Source organism: Lepus europaeus, unplaced genomic scaffold (genome assembly GCF_033115175.1).
Source record: "Lepus europaeus isolate LE1 unplaced genomic scaffold, mLepTim1.pri SCAFFOLD_3_1, whole genome shotgun sequence".
NCBI classification, from domain to species: Eukaryota; Metazoa; Chordata; class Mammalia; order Lagomorpha; family Leporidae; genus Lepus; species Lepus europaeus.
In genome coordinates this window covers 1,876,754-1,889,434 of record NW_026909276.1, presented here as the reverse complement: position 1 = coordinate 1,889,434, position 12,681 = coordinate 1,876,754, and positions in this window count along the sequence as shown.

Below are 12,681 nucleotides of genomic sequence, written 5' to 3'. Positions count from 1 at the left end.
ACGTTTTGTGGAACTATAAAGTGATAGGGATGGGCGGGACTGTTTATTTTTAGCACACTATGCAGTAATAAAGGGCCTTCAGTTTTAATCATATTTAATCATATTTTTAAAATTACTATCAGGTTCTACTTGGATTGTACTTAAAGTGGCCACATAATTTATCATTTTCACTGCAACAATTTTAAGAATGAAAGAGATCCATGATAATAATTATGTTGGAATCAGAGTCATAAATTAGTATTGTGTGAGGAAAACACTTATATTAATTCCCTAATTAGCATTATTGGCAGAAGGATATTTGTTCCTGCATATCTTCAAAATCTATGGTGATCTAGTGGCTAGTTACCTATGAAGTACAAAATACTAATATATTCATTAATAATTTTACTTGCCATCAGTTCTTTGTGATCTGCAATTAAATATATGAGGGAAATGCTATTTGAATGACCTTTTTAAAACATTTATTTATGTATTCGAAAGTCAGAGTTACACAGAGGGAGTAGGAGAGGCAGAGATAGAATCTTCTATCTGCTGGTTTATTCCCCCATTGGATAAAATGGCTGGAGGTGCACTGATCTGAAGCCAGGAGCCAGGAGCTTCTTCCAGGTATCCTATGTGGATGCAGGAGCCCAAGGACTTAAGCCATCTTCTACTGCTTTCCAAGGCTATAGCAGGGAGCTGTATCTGAAGTGGAGCAGTCAGGACTATAACTGGTGCCTATATGGGATGCTGCATTGAAGGTGGCATCTTTACCCACTACACCACAGCGCCAGACTCAAATATATGCCATTTCATTTCTAAAATGGTAGACGTCTCTGACTGCATATATCAACTCAAATTACACTTTAGTAACTTCTAAACTATAGATTGAGAAGTATGTCTGAGATAACACAGCATTTAAATGGTGGAGTCAGGTCCAGAAAACAGGAAACCAACTTCCTAAACCTAGTGTTCTTTCTCCTGCCTCATGGAAGGTCACTTATTTCTTTCTTTGACCTTAAATCTCCTAGAAAGAATTGCTTGTATTGTTGCAGAACATCACCACAGTAATCTGTGTTAAAACATTTTGTATTTATAGTCTTTGAAAAATTGCTTTCTATATTTGGAGAACTCAAAAACATGTGGAATTGATCAAAGTTCTGCCACAAGGTTCAAGTGGAATGTCGAGGAAAATATTTTTTTTTCTTAATGAAAATAGGACTGGGAATGGTAGAGGGAGGAGGGGGTGGGGTGAGAGTTGAGGTGAGAGGGTGGGTATGTTTGGAAGAATAACTACATTCCTAAAGTTGTACTTATGAAATTTGAACTCATTATAAAAAAGATTTTTTTGGGGAAAAATGCAAAATTGAAGCTTCAATCTCTACAGTGATTAAATTTAATATCAAACAACCTAAAATATTGAACAAACTCAGTAAAACTGTGAAACTAATGAAAGTCTGAGTCCTGATTGCACATATAGGATCATAGCTTTTTTTTTTTTTTTTTGACAGGCAGAGTGGACAGTGAGAGAGAGAGACAGAATGAAAGGTCTTCCTTTGCCATTGGTTCACCCTCCAATGGCCACAGCGGTCAGTGCACTGCGGCCAGCTCACCACACTGAACTGAAGGCAGGAGCCAGGTACTTCTCCTGGTCTCCCATGCGCGTGCATGGCCCAAGCACTTGGGCCATCTTCCACTGCACTCCCGGGCCACAGCAGAGAGCTGGCCTGGAAGAGGGGCAACCGGGACAGAATCCGGCGCCCCGACCGGGACTAGAACCCGGTGTGCCAGCACCGCTAGGTGGAGGATTAGCCTGTTGAGCCATGGCACCGGCCCAGGATCATAGCTTTTTAGGTTTATTTGCAGATAGTGTGATCCATGTGACTGTAAGAGATTATATCAACTTGCCCCAAGTTTAATCTTTCCCTCTGTCTGTTTATAACCTGTTGCTTATGGAATTGTCTTCTAGCACAAAACACAGGCTCTAGAACCCAGTGAGTCACCTCAATTTTTTATTCAATAAACTATTCAGTCACTAATAAATATAGGCTATAGGTTAATGAAAAGAGAGTAAGTGTATTCATTCTATGGTGTAAATGAGTTTCCAGAATAAGTGATCCTTGACAAACTATCTCACACAGTCTGATTGCTACAACAGCAGGAATAAACTCAGTGTAAGTGCTGAGTACATTGCCCATGAAGCTGTCCCACCATTGAGCTCTCATCAGGTCAGGGAAATTAGCAGCATGGATATTGTTAGAGATATCTGGACACTTAATCTGCTTCTTCCTCCCCAGGTGGATATATTGACTTGATATTAAGAGTTCCATTCGAGAACTAAGAAGGACATGTATGTCAACATGTTCTTAAACAGAAGTGCAAAGACTATTATCAACAATCTGAAGAGAGATGGAAATGCCAATAATAAAACCTGTCGGAGGATGCTGGCACTGAGCCTTGCAGACCAGTGAGTCCCTATCAGTGACAGCAGGTTCTTCCGACAGGTGAGAACATAAGAAAATTATGTGAGGTGGATTACTGTATTGAAACATAAAGAATTGCATAAATCAAATGATATTGACCCACAAGACGTCAAATTCATATGCTTCCAATAAAACTGTTTCAGCCTCATTGCCCAGATAGTGAGTTTAATCTGATGTGTATAGAGGGATTAGGTTTCCTGAAAAATCTTAACCCTGCTGAAACACCATATCCATTTCTTTTTCATCTTTTGTTCAATGAAGGGTTGATATAAACTAATTCACAAACTTAAAAGTAAAATAGACTAAGATACCAGAACAGAGCTTAGCAATCATTTTCTACATTAGGTGTGTGGGTCTATCTGCCTGTGTTATGATTTCTCACTCTGCCATAGTAACCTGAAATCAGCCATAATTAGTCCTAAGCAATACATAAATAGGTGTGCAATGTTCTGTTCTGATAAAACTTTATTAATAAAATAGGTGCTAGTCAGATCTAAGCTACAGGCCACGGTTTGCCAACCCCTAAATTAGAGTTTACATGATTCAGCAAAAGAGAGCAGATACATCATCAAACATGTGGGGAAACGTAACATTTGGTTGTGACAGAGGAGTTAGATAATAAAAAAATGTGGGAATATAGATAAAGGGGAAAAAGTGAGTGGGAGTAATTATCATCAAATTCTAATGAATACAAATGTTCAAACCTAATAACTACCTTCAATAATCACACAGATGCTTAGTTACAGCTTACAAACTTACAAACGGACAGTCACCCTCATTTTAAAAGGTCACCTACATCAAAGATGAAAGAACCAAGATGCTTGGATGCTTGTGTTAGAGTGTTCTCGCATATTGCTTTGTTCCTAAAGTTGTACCTTCCCACCACAGGAGGGGTTCTCTGCCATCTTGAGGAATAGGAAAAACAATATGCCCTGGGAGTGAGAAACCCTCAAGTAGAGTCCTACACTTAGGAACGGAAGATAATTTTCTAGTCCATGATTCCAAGTTTCCATGTAAAAAATGAAGGGGTTAATTAATTGCCATAGTTTCTCTCAGCTCATATACACTACTGTTTGGTAGTCTGTCTCTCTTTCTTGTTCCAGGAATCCTATATGAGAAAAGCAACACTAAATTAGGATAATTCCCACTTCCAAATAGGAACTCAAGCAATGAAATTCTTTTCGTTTTTTGATAAAACATAAGCCCACATTGTTTTATTGCTTCCCAAACATATTATCTGCTGGCACCAGGAAGAACATAGCCACAATCTCTTTACTGTGTAGGGAGAAATTCTGCTGGAAGCCTGGGACATTATGACAAGAGACAGAATTTAAAACCACAGTAGTCACAGCACACATTGGCCCTCCTGAAGTTCAACTAAAGGAATAAGGACAGAATTGCCACCCAGCACTAGAGATGATTAGAACTCCAAATGTCACATTCAGAAAACTTGCACCAGGATCCTTGTGTCATGCAATGAATTTCCATTGTTGAGCCAATTGGAGTGACAGAGAGGGGGCACTAGAATTTTCTACACTACTCAGCCACAGAACTTTCTTTCTTTAAAAAGATTTATTTATTTGAAAGGCAGAGTTACTGAGAGGCAGAGGCAGAGGAAGAGAACTTTCATCCATTAGTTCTCTCCCCAAATGGCCAATAGCTCAAACTTGGCTGATCTCCCACATGGGTACAGGGTTCCAAGAACTTGGGCCATCTTCTACTACTTTCCCAGGCCATAGAAAGAGCTGGATCAGAAGTAGAGCACCTGGGTCTCAAATGGGTACTCATAATGTATACCAGCACTTCAGGCATTGCCACTATACCATAGCACCATCCCTAGAACTTTCTTTAAAATAATAAATGTAAGCAAAGGAAAAGTTGTTTTTGATCCATATGGTCCTATATACACTGAGACTTCAAGAAGTTCATAGAAAAAAAATGGACTTATTTTGGTGCAAAATTTTTGAAATCCATGTATAGCTTGTACTTCATTCTATTTGAGCACTACTGCTAGGTAAAATGGTGCTGTTTCTGGTCAAAAGCTAGGAGAATCTTCCAGGTATCCCATGTGGGTGTAGGGGCCCAAGCACTTCAGCCAAGCTCTGCAACTTTCCCAGGCACATTAGCAGGGGGACAGATCATAAATGGAATAACTGGGACTCAAATGGGCACCCATATGAAATGTCAACAATACAGGAGATGTCTTTACATGCTGTACCACAGTGTCAGCCCCCACTTTTTATACATTTTATATTTCATCTCTAAAATGTTCATTATAAGTTTAATCATGGGGTGGCACTGTGGCATAGCAGGTAAAGCTGATACCTGCAGTGATGGCATCCCATATGGGCACCAGTTCGAGTCCCAGCTGCTCCACTTACAATCCAGCTCACGGCAATAGCCGGGAAAAGCAGTAGAATATAGCCCAAGTACTTGGGCCCCTGCATCCATGTGGGAGTCCTGGAAGAAGCTCCTGGCTCCTGACCTTGGATCAGCACAGTTCCAGCTGTTGTAGCCAAATGGGAAGTGAACCAGCAGATGGAAGACCCCCTTTCTCTCTGCCTCTGCTTCTCTGTCTGTGTAACTCTCTCTGTGTAACCCCTGTGATTTGGTGCTTATTAATGTAAGAGGAATTTTTTCCACTTTGATTAGCAGTTTTTGAACTGGCTATATTGTCTATTGAGTTTAATTATTATACACTTTATGTGCTTTTTTTAAACTTTTATTTAATGAATATAAATTTCCAGTGTACAGCTTATGGATTACAATGGCTTCCCCCTCCCATAACTTCCCTCCCACCCACAACCCACCCCTCTCCTGCTCCCTCTCCCCTTCCATTCACATCAAGATTCATTTTCAATTCTCTTTATATACAGAAGATCAATTTAGTATAAAGGTTTCAACAGTTTGCACCCACATAGAAACACAAAGTGAAACATACTGTTTGAGTACTAGTTATAGCATTAAATCAAAATGTACAGTACATTAAGGACAGAGATCCCACTTGAGGAGTAAGTGCACAGTGACTCCTGTTGTTGACCCAACAAATGGACACTCTAGTTTATGGTGCCAGTAACCACCCTAGGCTGTCGTCATGAGTTGCCAAGGCTATGGAAGCCTTCCAAGTTTGCCGACTCTGATCATATTTAGACAAGGTCATAAAAGACAGGGTGAGGATAGTAACCAATGATCCTAAGAGTGGCATTAACTTGGTCTGAACAATTATACAGCATTAAGTGGGGAAGAGGACCATCAGTACACACAGGTTGGGAGTCGAGCCATTGGTGGTAGAGTAGAGGTTATGATTACAAAGGAATGAGGCCCGAGTGCACTAGACAGGGTCTAGAACAAAGGACAGAGTCATTATTAGAGGAGCTAAGAAAGGTGCTGTCTAAGCTAAAATTAAGTTTTCTGATTGAGAGGCAAATAGAACCTGACAGAAGGGGCTTGATAATAATCTAGTGGGCTTTAGGCCTTGTAAGTTAAGAGGCCCAGACCTATCTATCTCTTCACAAGAGGTATATCCTAAGGGAGGTGTGAACCTCCTATGGGAAGGCACTCTGTTGACTTTCATTACTTGGCTGGCCTGGGAGGAGAGCTGGCCAGGTAAAGGCAGGTGGCATCTCTAACAAGAAATTTACAGTTCTGCCTGCAATGTTGCTGACCCTACTTGACCATCCCCTCAGCTGCAGTGGTCACTTGGGAAGTTGGGCTGAGTGAAGGGCTTTTCAGCTTAGAGCCAATAAGATCTGTGGCTCTGACCTGGGCATCCTTTGACTCCAGGGCAGGTCCATTTCCAGTGATCCAACTCTTGGCAGAGCTGCCAGGGCTCTTCACAAGTTGACTTCTGCTGAAGCCCAGGCTTACCACATTGAAAGCCACTGCAGTGGACTGGTCTGTTGGGTCTCCTGGAGGGCAGATCACTGTACAGATCAGCCATTAATAGGCCTGCCACCCATTGCATCTGATGCCTAGTTTTCTTTTCCTCCTGGTTTGTGTTAAAGCAGACCAGAGGATGCAAGTCAAGGGAGTTCCCAAGTCCCATCTCTAATATTCGGTGGCCTAAACTACAAGTCTATAGTCACAGGCATGTTCTGTAGTAGTTTTCCTAAGGTAGAAAATACCCTTGGCCGGCGCCGTGGCTCAACAGGCTAATCCTCCGCCTTGCGGCGCCGGCACACCGGGTTCTAGTATCGGTCGGGGCACCGATCCTGTCCCGGTTGCCCCTCTTCCAGGCCAGCTCTCTGCTGTGGCCAGGGAGTGCAGTGGAGGATGGCCCAAGTGTTTGGGCTCTGCACCCCAGGGGAGACCAGGATAAACACCTGGCTCCTGCCATCGGAACAGCGCGGTGCGCCGGCTGCAGCGCGCTACCGCGGAGGCCATTGGAGGGTGAACCAACGGCAAAAGGAAGACCTTTCTCTCTGTCTCTCTCTCACTGTCCACTCTGCCTGTCAAAAATAAAAAAAAAATAAAAAAAAAGAAAAAAAAGAAAATGCCCATGAGGATAATTATATTCTCACTTTAAAACTTTCTTTCCCTTTGGTCTGAAAGGGAGGTTTGTTCTACTTACTGTATACTTCACTGATGTCGAAGTAAATCTAGCTATGAGATTATTACTTAAGTTCTTATTTTGGCTATGCTATTACAGAAAAATGTTAGCCATCTCTTTTATAAGGTCTAAAGATTAAATTGTGCGTCCTACAGATTCCTTCAGAATAGAATTAGTTTCCTACCTTGAAGAGAATAGAGAAATGAAAGAATAAGTTGGGCTTAGAATAGAGAAATGAGGGAGCAAGTCCTAGATCGCTTGCTGACAATAGCAATATTACATGAATACTTAGCAAACCGTTTCAACCATGAGATAACAACTTAAGAAAACATTTACCAGAAGGTCCAATGCCTTCTAGAAATTTTAAGAATCATGTATTTGAAAACACCTCTTAAATATCTAACATGGTGTAGTTTGTTTAACCAGTAAACTTAAGCACAACCATATAAAATGATTTTAGTTTCTTTCCGCCAACAAGTTTAAAACATATGATGCAGAGATTCAGGTCACACAAATTAAAATGTATCTTTGATTGATTTTAGCAGCTTAAATTTATGGACAATCTTATCTATAAGCCATTTAAAATAAAACTCTTAATAAAATTTCCCCATGTGAACACACAATATATACACACATATAACATAGCATAATAGACCAATATAACAATTTTAATACTAGCTTTTAAAATCTTTAACTCTTTTTGTAGATTGCCAATTGATTTGAATTGCTTTTTGTTTTTAGTAACCTCAGTTAACCATACTTTCTCTCAGTTGGTACTGTGAATACATTATTTGCTTCATCTGTTTGCAGAGCCATCCCAAAGTACTGAATACAATAGAAGTGGCTGGGAAAAGTCCATAGGAACCTATAGGAGGACAGCTAAACACAGAACCAACAACACATTAGTTTTATGAGCAGCAAATCATATATAACTGTGGATGACAAAAGACTTTAAGTCGCCATGTTTAAAATTATAAACTCATCAACCAACAAGAGGCACTTGTTTACTTCACAGTATTTTTGAAAGCACCTGTAGGATTTCACAAGTATTTAACCCTTTAGGCCTCTGGGGCTTTCTCATTAAGATAACTATCATGTCTAGTAACACAAGATCATTAGACTTTTTAATTCTCAAACATTTGTATTAATAGCATTTTCCATTATAGAAACTTAAAGTTTGGTACCACATCACAGCTTCACAGTACTTCTAATATAATCCAAATAGCCTGGTTAGTTGGTGTCTCTATAAGATGAGAGACATAGGTCCTTTGATTTTTTCAGTTGTGCCCAAACTGGAAAAACCAAAGTCCAGGATTTACTGGAAATTTTAGAGTCCAGATTGTTTGGAACTTTGATTTTTTGAATTCCTGTCAAGAATGCCAAGAAGGCTCAAAATCCAAAATATCTGGTTGAAATAAGATTCCTTAAAATCATGACATAACATAGACCAAATTTGATCTTGTTACAAGGTGATTATTCAAATCTTTGAAAATAAGCACATATTTAAATAACCCATAGCTCTTAATAAAAATTCAACTGTTTTTGAACAATTAGAATTTAACAACATGAAGAGAACATAATAGATTACTTTAACACATTGCTTTAACAGAGCATCAGAGTTTAATTCTATGTCAAAGAGAAATTGAGCTTCCTGTGATCTTTTGCTGTGAGGTTTCCTTCCTTTACCTTCTTTCATATTGGTGACCATGTTTCTGTGTTTCTGTGTGTAACACATCTTTAAGCATCTTTTGCAGGGCAGGACGAGTGGCAACAAATTCTTTCAGTTTCTGTTTGCTATGAAAAGTCTTAATTTCCCCTCATTCACAAATGAGAGCTTTGCAGGATATAATATTCTGGGCTGGCAGTTTTTCTCTCTTAGTACCTGGGCTATGTCTCGCCATTCCCTTCTAGCTTGTAGGGTTTCTGATGAGAAGTCTGCTGTGAGTTAATTGGAGATCCTCTGAGAGTAATCTGACGTTTCTCTCTTGCACCTTTTAGAATCTTTTCTTTATGTTTCACTGTGGTGAGTTTGATTACAATGTGTCATGGTGAGGATTTCTTTTGTTCATGTTTATTAGGGGTTCTATAAGCTTCCTGTACTAAGATGTCTCTGTCCTTCTCCAAACCTGGGAAATTTTCTGCTAGTATGTCACTGAAAATGCCTTCTAATGCTTTCTCCCTCTCCATGCCTTCAGGAACTCTTAGAACCCGAATGTTAGGTATTTTAATAGTATCCTGTAGATTCCCAACAATATTCTTTAGATTTCTAATTTTCTCTTCTTTTCTTTGGTTTGCCTGTTTCCTTTCCTGTTCTCTGTCTTCTAAGCCTGATATTCTCTCTTCTGCTTTTCCCATTCTGTTTTTAAGGCTCTCTAATGTGTTTGTCATTTGATCTATTGAATTCTTCATTTCATTATGATTTCTCGTCACTATCAGAGTTTCTTGTTCCACTAGTTGTTTCATTTCATTTTGATTCCTCCTTAATATTTCATTTTCACGAGAGAGATTTTCTATCTTGTCCATTAAGGATTTCTGTAGTTCAAGAATTTGTTTTTGAGAACTTCTTAATGTTCTTATCAATTTTTGAGATCTGCTTCTTGCATTTCTTTGATCTCATCATCTTCATAATCTTGAATTGGGGTGTCTTTTTCATTTGGGGGCGTCATATTGTCTTCCTTGTTCTTGTTATCTCGGTTTTTGCGTTTGTTGTATGGCATGTTGGAGATATTTGGTTTCTTCGCTGTGGTGTTTTTTCTTGTTACACTATGGCTCTATATTAAGTGGACTGTCTGCTTTCGGTGGAGCCTTAGAGGCTTGAGATGAGTGTGGACTGAGAGCTCTGTTTGGTTCCTTAGGGTTGAGGGTGTGTTAAAGATGACACTGCCAGGTTAGGCTTGGTAAATCTCTCTCTCTTTCTTTCTTTTCTTTTTTTTGATTCAAAAGGGAAGTAATTCCACACAGCTGAACGTAATTGGAGGTAGTTAGCAGGCAAATGATATACCACAGGAGCCAGAGATTGGAAGCTCTTTCCCAAGGACCACACATGGAATCTCTGCTGCCCTCGGTGTGGGCTCCAATTCTCCTGCAGTCTCCCACTGGGTTGCCAAGTTAGATCCTAATCTCTTGTTATTTCACCCCTCCCCCCAGAGTCAAGTTTTTCTGCTAGGCTCAGGGCCGGTGCAGACCTGAGGTCGCCCTGCTTATGAAGTATGTCCAAAATGGCGCCTGCTCTTTGTCTTGCTCGCCTTTGAGGGTTGAGCGGAGAGAGAGAAACTTGTGTCCATATCGGTCACTTTTTTTTTTTCCTCTCTCTCTTCTAGTTAGCCTGGTGAACTTTTCCCCACGGAGTTTCAACCCTCGTTCCCTCTAGTCTCCTCTTTCTGCTTGCCCGCTGGTGTCTCGGGCTATGGAGGTTCGGCTCACCTCGCGTTCCAGCGCTGGTGCATTGAGTCTGCCGCTGGTGTCCCGAACTTGGGCTCCCACGCTCTCCACGCAGGTCCACTGTGAATCACAAGTTCTGGAAGAGTTTCCTCTGCTGTTTCTTCCCCTACTCTTCCTTGACCCTGCAGTATCTCCACTATTATTAACCTGTGTCTTGCCGAACTATCAATGTGCTCCCTTCCTATTCTGCCATCTTGCCTTCACCCTAATTATTATACACTTTATGTAATTAATTGAAAACTTGCAAATATGTTGATGCTCATATTGTCCACAACATGTTCCACCACCAGGGATTCACTGAGATACATCCATGAATCATTACTCCTCAACAGAGCATTGAGTTCTCCATTTTAGTGATGTTTATGATTGGAATATGTTAATTACAGCATGTTTTATCATATTAAGATTATTTATGCTCTATGCAGAAACATTTTGCTACCAGCAATCAATTAAAAATAGAGTATTTGAAAGGGGAATAAGTAGTAAGTTTAGAGTGTAGGTTTCTTAGGAAGTTTGACACTGTTAGCACAATTCCAGCGGAGTATATAAACAGTCTAGGACATCATGTACAGGACTTGTTCTCTTCTGAATCAGATGACTTGCTAGAGTTGTATAGCATAACTCAGATCCTTGAAATTCAGATAGACAACTGCACCAATGAATACTGACTTATAGTTTAATGTATATGTTAAGCACTTTTAGCTGTAATATTTATATTGCACATTTTTATGATCATCCTGTTTCTAGGACATAACACACTTTATGCACATTGTTATATGCAATAAGGACAAAACTGTATATTAAACTTTAATTTTTGGTTATATAAATTTGTCCTAGATGAGCATAAAGCTTCGAAATGATTCAGCTAGCTACAATTGTGATAATCCACACCCATGAAAGTTAGTTTACATCTCAGATTAATCTAAAATTAATAACTGACTATAAAGCATTTTAACATAACTATGATTTTAATGTTGATAATATTAACTGAACAGGTGGTTATGGGGGTAAAGCAAGAAAGGCTATTAAAAAAAGACTAAATTATGATAGTACTCCAATGAAGCCTTATAATATACTCACATAATCCTGATGATAGTATAACCTGCTATGCTCTTTTCTCTTGAGGGAAATGGTCTTTGGCTAGTAGAATTAACTATACTCTCTTGCCTAACTAGTCCCCAGACAATGGACTTTCTAAAATTGCTCAAATTGTGGCCATTCTTAATTCGTGAACTTATGTCAATATAGTATTATAATATCACATATGTCTTAGGGATAGAAAGGAGTTTGCTACCCAGAAATAGATTTCATTTTGGGATTTCACTGCATCTACTCTTCCTAACAGTAGCTTTCAAGACCAAATAATCTTTTCATGCTAATGGGCCCAGCTATGAGAAAAAGTGCTCTGTCTCAAAAGAAATAGTTGCAAGGCCTAGCCAATATGTATTATCAGGAGTGGCAGAGTGTGCATGAGACTGAGTCTGGAGGGTAGAGGAAAAAAGTTAGAAAAGGGAGGATTTCTCAATGTGAGAACACTCATCCACAACAAAGGTTTTAACCCATTATCAAAGGTCCCAAAAGGTGATGGTAATACTAGGATGACATTTGAAAACTTGAACCAAAAACACTCCATGTTAAGGGAGGTGGAAATACCTGAATTTCTGTGATAGAGAAAGAAACAATCAAAATCTCACAGGAATTATGGTACAGTTCCTAAATTGAGACAGCTGAAAATGTCATAAAATGACTGTTCTACAAGAGGCCCAAAGACATTCCATTTACAAAAGCAATAAAATTGGCCAGTGCTGTTGCTCAATAGGCTAATTCTCCACCTGTGGCGCCGGCACACTGGGTTCTAGTTCTGGTCGGGGTGCCGGATTCTGTCCCAGTTGCCCCTCTTCCAGGCCAGCTCTCTGCTGTGGCCTGGGAGTGCAGTGGAGGATGGCCCAAGTGCTTGGGCCCTGCACCTGCATGGAAGACCATGAGAAGCACCTGGCTCCTGGCTTCAGATCAGCGTGGTGCGCTGGCCGCAGCGTGCCAGCCACAGTGGCCATTGGTGGGTGAACCAACAGTAAAGGAAGACCTTTCTCTCTGTCTCTCTCACTGTCCAGTCTGCCTGTCAAAAAAAAAGGCAATAAAATTGGTGTTGGTGAGAATGGCACTGTTACTGCTGAGAATCACAGAGGTGGATCTTTTCTGTGGGTCATTCCTCATGGTAGGGAACATCAT